The following is a 16,391-nucleotide window of genomic DNA, read 5'->3' as shown; positions in this document are numbered from 1 at the left end:
CTGACATTGCAATTTGACTGCATACCCCCCAAGACAGACAGGAAATTTTCCAAGTAGAAACCTTGTAAGAAAAGATCCAGGATGCCTGAGGTAAGCAAAAGAGTTTTCCTTACCCCATCCTCACATCCCATTCCCAGGGCAGCTGTAGGATGCTGAGCACTGGTCTCTCTTGTTCTGCCCCTCTCTGGTGTTCTCCTGCCAATGCCCATCATTCCCCTACATGTCCCACAGACATATCTATTGTGGCATATTCAAATCTGAACTTGTTTCTCCAATCCCAGTCCAGACCCCATACCTGCTCCACCACTTCCAACGCCATCTTGCTAAATGGTGCCAGTGCCACCAACATAGTCACCCAACCAAACGACCTAGGAAGGAAGGATGCCCCCCTCTCCTTCACCCACTGCTCCACTCTGTCAAGAAGCTCAGCCTATTTTACCTCCCTAACAGCTCTCAAATCTGTTGGTTTTTTTTCTCCTCCATCTGTACTGCCACTGTTCTCTTGGATTAGAGCAACTGCCTCCCAACTGGATTTTCTGACAGCGAAAATTGCCACTACACCCCACTCACTCCACTGCCACCACAGGAAAGCAGCCTGGCTGCAACACTCCCCCACTTCAACCCTTCCATGGAATTCCTTCACCTGTTATTAAGGAAGGCTTTCATTAATAAGGCTGTACGGAGGCTCAGTCTGTCCCCTGACGGCCTCTCTAGCCTGATCCCTGTCACTCTGTCCATATCACTCTCACCTGTGCCTTCCCAACACCAGGTGAGTTGCAGTTCTCCTAACTTTCCTCCTGACTTTGATACTTGCTATTGTCTCTGCTTCACATGCTCCCCACCTCTCCACCCATTCTCTATGTAGCTAACACTCACCTGTCCTTCAACATCACAGCCAACCAATCGGGAAGCTTTGATAAAACCCCAGTCTGACGCACACACTGCTCTTGTCATCACTGTACTTACCTCTGTGATAGCACTTGTGATGCTGTGGGGTCCTCAGTAACCTTATTCCCTCCTACTTCTCTCTCCACACCCCAACCTGTGAGGTTCTTAAAGCAGGGGCGTGTCAGTGGAGCTCTCTGGCTGCAGCACAACGTCTAGTAAAGAATAGGTGCTCAGTAAATGCTCAGTTGCTGAATGAGCACCTGAGTTAGTAAATAAATCATATGGCAAGTGTAAAAGCCTGTTCAAATGGATTCAACCATCAAGGGGGATAGAGAAGGAGTGGTAAGAAGCTGCGTTTGGGGCATGGACTGTTCAGATGAAAAAACAATCCAGACAGTTCAGTTCAATCCACATGCCTAAGAAATGTGGATTCTCAGAGAAATAAAACATATTCATTCACTCAGTCCAAAAAACCAAATACTCATACTTCAAATGCATGCTTTGAAAAAAAAAAAAAAAAGAATCTGTAAAAACAGAAAGCAGATGTTGTCACTGATATCGTAGTCAAACAGAATAAACCCAGAAGGGAAAACAAAATCCTCTGTGAAAACTTCTGTTCCAGTTGTAATTGCCTAGTGCCAAGGATCAGACACTCATGCAAACCAGCATGAATAAGAGGGTGGTTCGGGGTTTTTTGTTTGTTTGGTGTTATTGTTTCTAGTGATCTCAAAGTAAGATGGTGTAGAGAAGCCCAGCTCTGGATAGAGGCCACATTGGATCCCAATCCAGTTCAGCCACTTTCCAGTTGTGGGACTGAGGCAAGTCACTTTTCTGAACCCATGTTCTCACTCTAAAATGGGGTGAGACTAGAACTGGCCAAAGGGTTGTCATGAAGGTGACATGAGATCATGAGGTGTAAATGCTAATAAGCAAAGCACCTGGCAAATAAAGGTTATTTTTATTCAGGAGAATGTTCCAGAATCCTCCTGGAGGAAGGAGAGTGAGAACATCATAGTGGCTAGTATCCCTATCTTACCTTCTCAGCTGGTCTGCCCCATTTATATACCCATCCTCAAACTGTCTGCTCCCCTAAACATCAGCTTGTCCAAGGCTCCAGCCTGTCATGGCTCTGACCCTTTCAGACTTCCCAGTTCTGCAGCCCCAGGCACTACAGTCTCCCTCAACACCAATACTTCATTCCTGAGAGGAAGACAGTACTTGGAACAGCAGGAGATCAGATGCACATACCCGAACCAGGCTGCGGCTCCAGCTGCAAGTGGGTACAGGAGGAAGGAGAAGAGAAAGGACAGGGACACCTCTCCCCACCATGAATTTAATTTTATTTTTTAAAATATTTCATTTAAGGGACGCCTGGGTGGCTCAGCGGTTTAGCGCTGTCTTCAGCTCAGGGCGTGATCCTGGAGTCCCAGGATCGAGTCCCACATCAGGCTCCCTCTGTGGAGCCTGCTTCTCCCTCTGCTTTTGCCTCTGCCTCTCCTCTGTGTCGCTCATGAATAAACAAAATCTTTTAAATAAATAAATAAAAGATTTCATTTATTTATTTGAGAGAGAGAAAGAGCAGGAGCAAGGGGGAGGGACAGAGAGAGGCAGAAGCAGACTCCCCACTGAGCAGGGAGCCCCATGCAGGACTTGATCCCAGGACCCTGAGACCATGACCTGAGCTGAAGGCAGAGGCTTAACTGTCTGAACTACCCAGGTGCCCCACCACCAGGAATTTTAGAAATCCCAGCTCCACCACTTACTGTTTGAGCATGGGCACATGACTTAATCTCCCTGAGTCTCTAATACCTTATTATTAAGTAAAAATTATCCTGTGTTTTTTTTTCACACTTCAGCATTCTGAAACTGGGCTATGCATTACGATTGATTTAGATATTTGATGTGATAGTGTCCCTCACCTCCCAAAAAAAGTAAATAAATGGACAATGTGTCTTAGAATCAAAGAATTACAGAACCAAGACCTATCGCACAAGATGGTACAGGTTGTGTGGGCCAATGCACGTAAGTGCCAAACAAAGTGTATAGGGAAATTTCAGCAAAGGGGCACCATGTTCTTATACACAGGGCACTTAAACACCCTCCCTCTGAGCAGGAGCCTGAGTAAAAGAGGCTACTTTGGAAGAGTATATGTCTGGGAAAGTCATGATTGCCATGTCCAACAGTTTCAACCAGGTAGAAAGCTGGCAGTTTGAGAATTAGCTGAGAAATAACCATGAGTCAAAATGTAAAGTCTTACTGAACCAGGGCTGGCTAAGAACAGAGGAGCAAGGCAGTGCAGTGCATAGAAGCTGGTCTACAGAGTAAGAAAACTGAATTCTATGGATGAACCTTGAGGATATGATGCCAAGAGAAATAAGCCGGTCACAGAAACACAAATATTGCATGGTTTTATTTATACAAGTTCTCTAAAATAGCCAAACTCATAAAAGCAAAGACTGGGACAGTAGTTACCAGGCAGAGAAATGGGAGTTATTACAACACCCTGTGCTGAGGTCCAGAACTTATTGGGGGTGGGAGGGACTCTGCGTGGATTCCATGCAGACACAGAAGGAATCCTCTTCCCAACTCCGTGTCACATCTCGGAAGCTAGATACTCAAAGTATTTAACAAGAATTTTCTTAAAATGCCATTCATGATTATCTCACCTTGAAAAATAAAAAAAGAAAAGTGTGTTTACAGGGCATGCTCATGTTCTTCAAGAGCTGTAGTAAGAAAGCAAAAGTAACTTTATGTCCCCTGGCAAATGCTGATGCAAAAATGTGTTTGTTTCTGGCATTACTACATTTTGCTGTACAAAGATAGAAGCAACTGGACCAAAGAGCAGTAAGCCTTTACTTCTACCATGACAACACTGGGAGTGGGCCAGCCAATTGGAAGTCAGTCTCCCCTTAGCGTAGGGGGAGATGGACCAATGAGGAGCCAATGCCCGTGTCTGACGTCAGAACAGGAACACACTCTTAATGGAATGAGATCCCGACACAGGGCCAGGACTGCTGCATGAGTGTCCCAATGGTTTAGGTGGCATTTTGAGACCCCACTCAATTTGCCAGTATTAACAGGAAGGCTTCTCTCTTTGCCTCATATTTCCAACTCAGCTCATAAACGAAGCAACATCTAGCAACTCTCTAGCTCCTCTCAACATCTTTGCACTTGCTTCTCTTGATGGACAGGAGTGACAAATCTAATTGTCCAGGCCTAGACATTCATTGAACCACATTTTTTCAGTGGTCAAAGTTTCCATGGTTGATGGCAAAAAGTAGGACATCCCCTTCTTCTTGCACACGGGCTTTCTTCTGCCTCGTGGGCGGGCCCACCTGCACTCTATACTACATGTCTATACTACACGTGACTAAAGGAATGAGGCAGAGAACCCATTCTCCCTGACAGTTGCAGCACTGGAAAGGAGGTTTGGCTTTATGTTCCACCATGTGAGTCTGTTTCTGATCCAGCCTCATCACTCTCTTTGGATTTCCTGAAACCCTAATAAGCCCCTATTTTTTGCGCTAGCTCCACCTGAGTTTATGGCACTTGCAAGCATTGGTCCTATTCACAGACAAAGTTAGAAACAGCAACTTTGGGAGAGGTGGACCAATGATAAGCAGACCCTGGTTCTGACTAAAATCAAAGGGGAGAAGGACAAAAGATAGAGTCTCTGCCGCAACCTTAGTTGTGTGGATAACACTGAGACTGGCTGAATTCTTTGGCTTAACAGGCTCCTAAAGCCAGGTGCCAAGAAGTAATTTACCTGTGGTCCAAAAGCAGCCACCTGCATCTCAGGAGAAGGAAGCCATATCCTAGAAGAAGCTCCCCTGAGCTCAGGAAGGGAAATTGGAAGGGCAGGACATCAGTCCTGTCTTCCCATTTCACCCCAAATAAATAGGTCTCTGCCCAAGCCAGTGTTGGAATGCTAAATCCTATCAGCCTATTTGGGTAGGTTGGGATAGGCTGTTTCTCCAGCTGCCCTTATTTGTCTTGCTAACTCTGGAGCTGTCTGTGAACACGAGGTCTCCTGTGACAACAATGTGTCATTACCTCTCTCTAACCATCTTGTTCTAGAGGCTTGTACCCTCTTCTTGCACCATCCTGCTCTCCCTCTGCCCTATAACCACTTTCTTCAGTGTAAAAACGAAATCCCCAGGCTGGCTAATGCCCTCTCCACTTTCGTCTCAAATGTTACATCCTAGTGAAGCTCTCTCTGACATTCCCAACACAGATAGGCTCTCCGACATATGCTATCATAGCTCCCTATACCTCTTGCCTCTACAGCCTTACCCTTATTTGCAATTTTATATTTGGATGAGTGCCTGCCTCCCACACTGGATTCCGTAAAGGCAGAAACCATGTCTGTTTTGCTTATTACTTATTTCATGGACTTGAATATAGCAGGCATGTAATAAATAGTTAAATGTGTGGAGAGTAGTCAATACTCTGAAGTCAGACTGGCTGGGTATGAACCCCAGATCCAGAGGAATAATGTGGATGGATGACAGTATCCTTAGGGGCTATAGGAAGGACTAAGTAAAAGTGCTTACAATGGTGCCTGAAACACAGTAGGTGCTCAATAGATGTTTATTAATATTGGTATAGTTGCCATTAGTCTGCTATGAAGAAACTGGACTTGCAAACTGGCCCTTTTGCTGACCATGACCACGACCAGAATGACTGACACATCTGGTTTCAATGTTGTCACCTAATGACAGATTGAAGGAAAATACACAGTCCTGATTGGAAATACGGCCTTGTAACTCAGCATCTTGTCCAACGGGGAAGACCTACACATTGGAAGAAGACACCACAGGCCCAGGGAGTCATGAACACATATGTGCAAATGGAGGGAAAGAGCCACAGTCAAAAGAAGGTTAAGGAATTAATGGTTAAACATTAATGCTTCAGGAAATGACACCAGCCTGAGGACTGTGGTCTGTGTCTTTGCTTACTTCTTACTCTGGGCAAGTCACTTCCCCACCTCTGAGCTTGTTGCTTTGTTTTTCACTATAAAATACATCATACAAAAGAGGGTTTAAAAACACATATGTACTGTTAAAACAGAGATAATAAAATGGAAATCAGACAACCCTGGCATCTTAGAAGCCCCCTATATACTCCTCCCCTGCCTCATACCCTCTCCTACAGATTCCAACCCACCCTAGCATAACCACTATCTCAATGTTGTTTTAATCACTCCTTAGGTTTTCTCTATAATTTTATCATCATCAGCTTTTTACGCATTTTCTACAAATGGTATCCTACTATAGATGTTCTTTATGACCTCCTTTTCTCACCCAACATTGAATTATAAGTTCACCCTAGTTAATGCAAATAGTATTAATATGTTCACTTTTATTTCAGAATAGCAGTCCATTATATAAGCTTAACAGAATTTCTTTATCCAATATACAATAGGACATTTTGATGAAGTCCATTATCTTTGCTAATACAGAAAATGATGGTATGAACATTTTTGTGCATGTCCTTTGGTAAATATATATGAAAGTTTCTTAAGGATATACTTTGCGAATGGATTTACTGGATCACAGTATATGTAGGAGTTCAAATTTGCTAAATGATTCCAAAATTTTGCCAAAATGGTTGCACAAATTTACACCCAGCAGTAGTAGACAAGAGTTTGTTACTCCACATCCCAAAAAAACTTTGTGCTGCCAGTCTTTTTAATTTTTAGCAATCTGATGGACATGTAATGAAATCTCATTATTGTTTTAATGTGCAATTTCCAATTATCAGTGAGGCTAAGCATCTTTTCATATGTTTATTGCCTATTCATATTTCCTCTTGTGGAAAATAATTGTTTATGTCTTTTGCCCATTAGTCTGATACAAATGTATTGTTCTTACACATTTGCAGTCATTCTTTATATATTCTGGATATTAATCCTTTTTGGTTATGTGTGTTAAAATATCTTCTCCTGGGTTTATGGCTTGTCTTTTCATTCTATGGGGTCTTGTGATGAATGAGCTCATAACTCTAATATAGTCACATTTATTAATCTTTGTCTTTACAACATGTATGTTTCATGACCTCATGGTTATGAAGATATTCTCCTATACTGTTCTAAACATTTTCTAGTTTTTCTTCTCACTTCTAATAATTTAATCCACATAGAATTTATCTTTATGTAAATCATAAGGTAAGAACCAGAATCTTTTTTTTAGTAAGGATTACCAATTTTCCCAGCACCCCTCTACTCTGTAACGCACATACCATCAAGAGTCAAGTTTCCATGTATGCATGGTTTCTGGGCTCTTCTGTTCCATCATCCTATTTATCTATCATTGTCTTGATTACTATAGCTTTATGGTAAGTCTTGCTCATCTAGTACAGTAATATCCCCAGCTTATTCTTCTTCAGAAGGATTTGGCCCTTTGCTATACTATATAAATGTAAGAATCAGTTTGTTAGGGGTGCCTGGATGGCTCAGTCAGTTAAACATCTGCCTTCGACTCAGATCATGATCCCAGGGTCCTGGGATCGAGCCCTACATTGGACTCCCTGATCAGAAGAGAGTCTGCTTCTCCCTTTGTCCCTCCCCCTGCTCATGCTCTCTTTCTCAAATAAATAAAATCTTAAAAAAAAAAAGAATTAGGGCAGCCCGGGTGGCTCAGCGCGCTACCTTCAGCCCAGGGCATGATCCTGGAGACCCGGGATCGAGTCCCACGTCGGGCTCCCTGCATGGAGCCTGCTTCTCCCTCTGCCTGTGTCCTGCCTCTCTCTCTCTCTGTGGGTCTCTCATGAATAAATAAATTAAAATCTTTAAAATAAAAAAATAAAAAAATAAAAAAAAAGAATTAGTTTGTCAAGGTCCCATCTCATCGTAAATCTAATTGGAATTGCACTGAATTGAAAGAGCAGTTCGAGAAATTTACGTCTTTATAATGTTGGGCATCTTGTCCAAGAATATGATATATCTGTTTATATAGCCCTTCATTTAGCATATTTCAAAAAAATTTTGTAATTTTCTCCATAAAAAATTTCAGTTTTTGTTGTATTTCTCCTAGGTACTTCTATATTTTTGTTGTTAGTGTGAATGGCTTCTTTTATATTTTCCAACTGATTGCTATTCATATAAAAATTCAACTGACTTCTGTATATTGATTTTGTATCCGGCAACCCTACTTAAATTCTCATTTTGATTCTAATAATTTATCTATAGTTTCTTTTGTGTTTTCTATATAGTAATAGATCTGCAAATAATAACTATTTTGAGAAGATTTTATTTTTAAGCAATCTCTACACCCAACATGAGGTTTGAACCCACAATCCCAAGATCAAGGGTCACATGCTCCACTAAGACAGCCAGGCACTCCTGCAAATAATAACTATTATTTCTTCTCTTCTAATCTTTACACTTTATATTTAATTTTTTTTACATATATACCTTGGCATGAAGCAGGCAAATGGGATAGCATTACCATTATTCCTATTTTTATAAATAAGGAAACTGAGCCTCAGAAAAATTAAATAACTTGCCTAAAGTCTCAAAGCTACAAATAGACAAAGTCAGGATTCAAACCCCAGTCTAGCCATTACAAAATCCATGTTTTAGATTTTATGTGTGAATTTCTTTTCCCCTTTATACATAAACATTTGAGATTTGTAAAATAACTGATCTGCCACTGAGGAAAGGGATTTTTGTTTCTTTTAAAGAAAAAAAAGATTATTTTGAATTGGTCAATACATCTGTACCATCTCCAAGCCGGAAGGAAGGAAGGAAGGAAGGAAGGAAGGAAGGAAGGAAGGAAGGAAGGAAGGAAGGAAGGAAGGAAGGAAAAAGGAAGGAAGGAAGGAAGGAAGGAAGGAAGGAAGGAAGGAAGGAAGGAAGGAAGGGAGGAGGGAGCCAGCGAGCTAACATACTGTTTTACATATGTTTGCTCATTCCATCCCAACAGTAACCACCAAGTTGAGTGTTAATGTCCCAGTCCTACAGCTGAGGAAACGGAATCTCAGAAAGATTAATTTTAAAAAGCAATGACAAAAAGAGGAGATTTCATGACAAGCAGATTAGCAAAATGTATATATTGCATCAAAAAAATTTTTTTGGCATACTCTCCAATTATAATTAGCAACTTAGTTTTACAGCCTCAGGTAAATATAAAAGGATAAGAATTTGGAAGAGAACAGACAAGATTCCTTGTGTGTTCCCTGCAGGTCCATAGAGACAACACCTCCATGGAATTCTTCATGGGGGCCAGGAAGGAAAAGAATTGGGAAGTCATTGGTTCTTTTTTGGAGCTTTCCATGACAAGCAGAATAGCAAAATGTATATATTGCATCAAAAAAAAAATTTTGGCATACTCTCCAATTATAATTAGCAACTTAGTTTTACAGCCTCAGGTAAATATAAAGGGTAAGAATTTGGAAGAGAACAGACAAGATTCCTTGTGTGTTCCCTGCAGGTCCAGAAAGACAACACCTCCAAGGAACTCTTCATGGGGGCCAGGAAGGAAAAGAATTGGGAAGTCATTGGTTCTTTTTCACTCACTCGCTCCTTCATTTAACAAATACAGTATTTACTAAGGGGCATCTATCTGAGTCCTGGGGCTACACTTGAGAATACCACTGGGAACAAGTCAGGCACCATTCCTGCCCTCATGAAGTTTTCAATCCAAGAGAGTCTAGCATTAAACCAGTAATCACTGGTCTGCATCCATAGTACCCAACTCCAGGAACCACCATCCCACAAACTGAAATCCCTTGTGAAGCTCAAGCAGACAATACTATGTTTCTGATTATCCTCAGGTCCCCATGTTGAAGCTGCCACAGTCCTACCGCAGGCTGGTGAGCCCCCCACCCCACTCTCTCCTACTTGGTTTCCTGCAGCCCCAGCCCCGATGTTGCTGGAAGCCTGTCCATCAGAGTGCCAATCGCAGGGGAAATTGAATCCAGGGGCTCTTTCTAGTCGTGTTTGCTCACTTTTTTCTTAGCATGATCTTTGGTTTCATTATATTTAGGTATTTCTTTTATTTATCCATGCACTAGGAAAAAAAAAAAAAAAAAAGGAAGGTGCCTCTTTAAACCAAGCGTGAAATGTATTAGGAACCTAAAGTTGAGAATAATGGGCTTTTTTTTTCCCCCTCCTGGAAAGCTAGCCTACAGGAGAAAAAAAATCCATTCAAATAATTTCGTTTAGTCCTAAGTATAAAATAACCGAAGTCAAGGTGTCTCTGCTGTTATTATTTTTTCTGATGTTTTTGACACCCGCGTGTGGAGTTCTCCGGCGCTCACAGCTTCCAGAGCTGTGAGCTCCCACTTGGTATATTCGTAATACTCCTTAATATTTTCATTTTGATGTAATTTGCGGCCCCAGCTTTTTAAATATCCGCTCTGTAATAATGTTTAATTTCAGGGGTCACTCCGCCAAGGAGTATATTAAAGCTTATAAAACTCATTTCCAAAGCTCAAATATCAAGCTGTGATCAGGTTAGGAGGGCAGCATCTGTGAATATTTCATCTTTTATCATGCTGATAATAAGGAGATGACAGAGGCACATTATTACAATGAGAGAATTGCTCATTTCAGGCCTGGTGCTGGAAGCTGGGGTCTGCAGTGTGTATTACTCAATAAGACCAATTCTGATATGAAAAGCAAGTTTACTGAGGCACCACTGTGTCTTATTTGATTGGAATGAATAATATATGGAGCTGCCATTCGGGCTGCTGCTGGCCGGGGGAGGGGAGGCTTGCATGGAGAGGTGCACTTGGGGATAGACGGCGAAATAATTTATCAAAGGATATGTTTTATGGCCTGAAAATAAAGTTAAGATAACCACTGTTTATTAGAATCATTATTTCGGAAATCTGTATTCTGGAAATCTTAAACATGTGCCAGCTTACGCAGGAGAAGAATCTTGATCCCTTCAACTGGTAGAGATGCCTCGTAATTATCTATTTGCACATAGGAGCTGAGTGAATTTGACACTCGGGCTGATTCCTGCCACATTCTCCATTGGCGACTTTCATTATTGCTTTGCGTCAAGCCAACTTCATCAAGCGGGAACCTTAAAACTGTGGTTTTCCTGGTAGTGAGATGATGAAACACCATCACGAGGGAGGGCATCTTTTGCCTTCTGGAGAAAATCAAGCATGAACCACCGTAATTATTGCTCCCTGCCCTACAGCTGCACCCACACCCATCCTCTCCCCTGCTCTATCAGAGTAGAAGAGGGTTGCCTCCTTGATCAAGGACTAATCCTCTCAGTGCCATGGCTCTTGTCCCTTGCCACCTGTTCTGACCCCCTGTGAAGTACCCCTCTCTCCACCTCCAGTGTCCATGGCTCCCTTGCAGCTGGCCCCTTCCCTTCAGTCTCTGAATATGCTCACATCTCTCCTATCCTAAGAAAAAGTACATGAGATCTTGACCTTCTATCTCCCTCCAGCTATCACCATCAGTCTGGTCTTACCTGCTCATCCAGTGTCTCATACACTTGGACACACTTACTGAACTGAGTTGAATACACTTACTACCCTACCAACTCACATGGCATTCACCCCTCACTTCATTTTGACTTCTATACCCACCATTCCACTGAGACCACTCCCACCAAGGTCATAGATGTCCCACTAACAACTAGATCCACTGGGCACTTTGCATTCTGCACCCAGCTTGACCTCTCAGCTGCATTTATTATTATGTATTTTTTATTATTGTCCCATTATTTCAGGACACTACTTGCTGCTTCTCCATCCTCACTTCCTTTTCTTCCTCTGATTCCTTTCCTGGAAACTCTTCCTGCCCTCCCTAAAGATATTGGAGTTCTGAAGAACTACCCCCTTGTCCTCCTCTCTCCTCACTCTGTTCTCTCCACTGGGCAGCCAGCATTTATGGCCATGATGGAAACTACCACACATTGGCTGCTGACTCACAACTTAGAATCAACAGTAATTGGATTATAACCCAACCTCTTTCTTGGAGCTCCAGACCCATATATCCAACTGGGTGTCCCACTGGCACTCCAAACACAACAGGTGGAAAATTTAAACACCAACACAAATATACACATATACAAATATACACCTGCTCCTCTTCCTTCTCCTCCTTCTAATAGTCTTATCTCCAATGAAAAGAGAACCTTAAAGGCAGTCACTCAACCCAAAACACAGGCCAGCATCCTCAACACCTCTACTTATAATTGATGAAGTCCTATCCAGTCTTTCATTTCTGAAAATAAATAGATTACAATTTCTGATTATGAAAATAACACCCATTTGTTGAAAAAATTTTCATACTATACACAAATAAACAGAGAAGATAAAAATCACTTAACACCCTCCACCTTTAAATAGTCATCATTAACATCTGATATACATGGGCAGCCCAGGTGGCTCAGGGGTTTAACACCGCCTTTGGCCCAGGGTGTGATCCTGGAGACCCGGGATTGAGTCCCATGTCGGGCTCCTTGCATGGAGCCTGCTTCTCCCTCTGCCTGTGTCTCTGTCTCTGTCTTGCTCTTCTCTGTGTATTCTCATGAATAAATAAATAAAATCTTTTTTAAAAATCTGATATACACACACCTAGCCTTGTGTTTTTAATCTGGACCTTAGTCGGTCAGCTGTTACTGAGTGCCAATCATTGTATTGGGTGTGTGTGTGTGTGTGTGTGTGTGTGTACACACACACACACTTTATTTTTTTATAATTTTTTTAATTTTTATTTATTTATGATAGTCACACAGAATGAGAGAGAGAGAGAGAGGCAGAGACACAGGCAGAGGGAGAAGCAGGCTCCATGCACCGGGACCCCAATGTGGGATATGATCCCGGGTCTCCAGGATCGCGCCCTGGGCCAAAGGCAGGCGCCAAACCGCTGTGCCACCCAGGGATCCCCACACACTTACTTTAACACAAAAAATAGGATCTTAATATACACATGCTATCTTTAATTTAACAAGGGACATCTTCCCATTTCAATAAATATAAAACCACATAATTCATATAAATAGATAGTATTCTATAGCATAATTTACTAGCTTAATCAGGTCTCTGCTGATGGATATTTAGGTTCTACCCAAAATTTTATATTAACAATGACTCGCAATAAACATCCTTATATATAAATCTCTTTTAACTTGTTGATTATTGCTTTGGAATAAATTCCTGGATATGGAATTGCAGAATTCAAGGGTATGCACCTTTTTAAGATTTTTTATAAATATTAGCACATGTCTTCCAATGATATAACAATTTACTTTCCCACCACTAATACGAAAGTTTCCTTACACCCTCTTTGACACCGAAAATTATCAATCTGTTTAACTCTGCCAATCTGCCAAATAACATTTGCATAATATTGCATATGTTATGGCATAAATTTGCAATAACATTGCTTAATTTGGATTTATTTTATTACCGTTGAGATTGAGCATCCTTCCATACTTTTATTGGTATTTACATTCCTTTTGTAAATTGCTTGTTTGTGCCCTTTGCCTATTTATTTATGAGATTGTTCTAATTTTTACCATTGATATATATAGACTCTTTACATATTAGAAACAACAATCATTTATCTATCATATATGTTGTGTACATTTTTAACCAGGTGGTAATTAGCCAATATGTGTTTATAATATCTTTAGAACAGCAATTTACAATTTCATGTAGCCTAATCTAATACCTTTTTTATGGTTTCTGTTTTTGGAGTCATACAGGACCTCCACACCACTAAATTATAAAAGATATAAATATATTTTCCCATATTTCCTTTTTTTACTTTTTAACATTTTTTATTCTAAAATTTCTTCTGGTATAGTATTTATTAATTTTAACACAAAAAAAATACTTAAATCAGTACAAAATGGGGGATTATACTGCAAAAATTTATGACCAAAAAAGAAACTCTTTGCAAACTAAAAATAGAAAGAAACTCCTCAACTTGATAAAGGGCATTTATGGGAAAAAAAAAAAAAAAACACTGAAAACTATAAAATATTACTGGGGGAAATTAAAAATCTCAATAAATCGAGAGATATAGCATAGTTACACATTAGAAGACTGCACACCATGAAGTTGTTCCCCAACATTCTCCCCAAATTGATCTATAAATTCAACACAATCCCAATCAAAATCCTGTGAGATTTTCTTGTACAAATTGACAAACTGATTCTAAAGCTAAGTGGAAATACAAAGGATCTGGAATAGCTCAAGCAAAATAGGAAAAAAAGAATAAAGTTAGAGGATTTACACTATTTGATTTTAAGATTTATACTATAATGCTATAGTCATCAAGAGAGAATGATATTGGTATATGGGTAAACCTATATAGATCAAGAGAACAGACTAGAGAATCCAGAAATTGGCCAATATATGGCCAATTGATTTTCAACAACATAGGCACCAACATAACTCAATGGGAAAAGGATAATGTTTTAAACAAATGATGTCAGAACAACTGGATAGTCATATAAAAGAAAAGGAAATTCAACTTCTACCTCATACCATACACAATGTTATTTTGAAATGGATCAGAGACATAAACCTAAAACCTAAAACTATAAAATTTCTAGAAGAAATCGTAGGAGAAAATCTTTGCAGTTTGGGGTTAGACAATGATTTCTGAGACAGGAAAAACAAAACATTATTTGTAAAAGTGAAAAAAGATAAATTCTACTTCATCAAAATAAAACACTTGTGCTCTTTAAAAAAAAAAAAAAACCACTATCGAGAAAAGGCAAGCCACAGACTCGGAGAAAATATTTGTATCACACATATTTGTCAAGGAGCTTATATTCAGAATACTTAAAAAAAAACTCTCATGGATCAATAATAAGACAAACTACTTAATTTTTTAAGGGGTACAATTTTAATAGATACTTCACAAAAAGACACATGAAAGGCCCATAAATTTATGAAAAGATACTGAACATCATTAGTCATCAGAGAAGTGTAAGTTGAAACCACAATGAGAGATGACTTCACACCCAATAGAATGGCTAAAATTTGAAAGCCAGACAAGTCTAAGATCAGATGATGAAGATGTAGAGGAACTGAGTTATTCATACATTGCTGAAGAGAATATATATAATGGTATAGCCACCTTGGAACACAGTTTGGTAGTTTCCTACAAAGCCAAATGTATATGTATACAACCCAGCAATTCCACTCCTACATATTTACCCAAGAGAAATTATACATATGTAATACATATATAATTTAGTCATATAATTACATATGTATATATATAATTGTATATATATATATATTTACACGTAAATGTTCATAACATTTATATTCATAATAGCCCCAAACTAGAAACAACTGAAATGTCCATCAACAGGTAAATGGATAAACAAATTATGCTGTGCTATGTAGAATATTATTCTGAAAAAAAAAAATGAATGATATACCCAATAATGTGAATGAATCACAAAGTACTTACATTGAGTAAAAGAAGCCAGATAAAAAGGAGTATATATTGTAGGATTTATGGGCCTTTGATTATACCATATAGTAGAACAGGTAAAACTAATCAACAGTGCTAGGAATCAGAACAGTAGTTGCCCAGCAGCAGGAAACTTTCTGGGGAGATGGAAATGTTCTACATCTTAATCAGGTGGTAGTTACATAGATATCTACCTTTATCAAAAGTTATCAGCCTAAAAAAAAAAAAAAAAAAGAGTTATCAGCCTGTATGCTTAAACATGTCCATTTTCTTATATGTTAATTACATCTCAATAAAGTTAATTTAAACACACACACACACACATATTAGGACAGGATTTGGACAGCCAGTATCTTTTCCTTATGCTGTTAGTTCTTTTCTGGCTTTTCCCCCCATATTGTTTAGTGAAGTTTTAGGCGATACATAGCAGACGACATTAATCAAGATTCTTTTGGTTTTAGGTAACGGAACTCCAATCCAAACTAGCTTCAGAACAAAAGCTGGGCTGACCAAAATGAGTATCTTAAGTGGAACTAGCAGTGCCACTGCTCTGCAGGACTCTAGTGCATTCCATCCCAAGAGCACTGAAGCCCTAGGCCTTCTGGCGCTTCTGTAAGGACAGTGGTCATTGATGGGGAAGGGTGGTGTATAGCTGCAAGCAGGATGCTGGGTAACAAAGTTTGCCTGGGAGTACATCTATTCAATCTATTCCTTCCATTTATCCTTTTCAGATGATGAAAGTCCATGAAAAATGGAGAAGAACCAGAAGTGCTCCCCCTAATGACGAGGGTCCTAACATGGCTCCTTCCCTTAGGAGGAAAGCAGGGCAAAGGAACATGATTCTTCTTTGCCCATTAGAGTTCCCAGAGGAAGTATTGTTTTGTCACTTAAATTCATCTAGGTAGATATCGCAATGTGCAAGATAGTATGTCCTTCAAAGCCCAGGGGTTGTTGGTTCTACCAGGCTTTTGTTCTTCTGAGTATGGGCACCCCAGGTGGGCCAACATGTCTGAATTCATGCAAGAAGGAATCAGGGTCCACTTCTTGGCATTCTTATGGATACCCAAATACTAAGGTACTATGTGTGCTCATA

General features: G+C 40.0%; 1 long non-coding RNA gene across 10 annotated transcripts in view; it reads right to left on the bottom strand.

Annotated features, from left to right (window-relative positions):
• The window catches only part of LOC112642349 (uncharacterized), a 93,726-nt gene that overhangs the window by 33,690 nt on the left and 43,645 nt on the right, over window positions 1-16,391 (bottom strand). For 5 of the 10 annotated variants that reach the window (XR_007402247.1, XR_004805189.2, XR_007402250.1 and 2 more), the window contains exon 4: window positions 967-1,100. The exons of the other annotated variants lie outside the window; for them this stretch is intronic. This is a non-coding gene — a long non-coding RNA (uncharacterized LOC112642349). The remainder of the gene's footprint in view (window positions 1-966; window positions 1,101-16,391) is intronic. 10 annotated transcript variants of the gene reach the window in all.

The sequence above is a fragment of the Canis lupus genome, chromosome 15, assembly GCF_003254725.2.
Source record: "Canis lupus dingo isolate Sandy chromosome 15, ASM325472v2, whole genome shotgun sequence".
NCBI lineage: Eukaryota > Metazoa > Chordata > Mammalia > Carnivora > Canidae > Canis > Canis lupus.
This window is presented reverse-complemented; position numbering and strand designations above follow the sequence as displayed.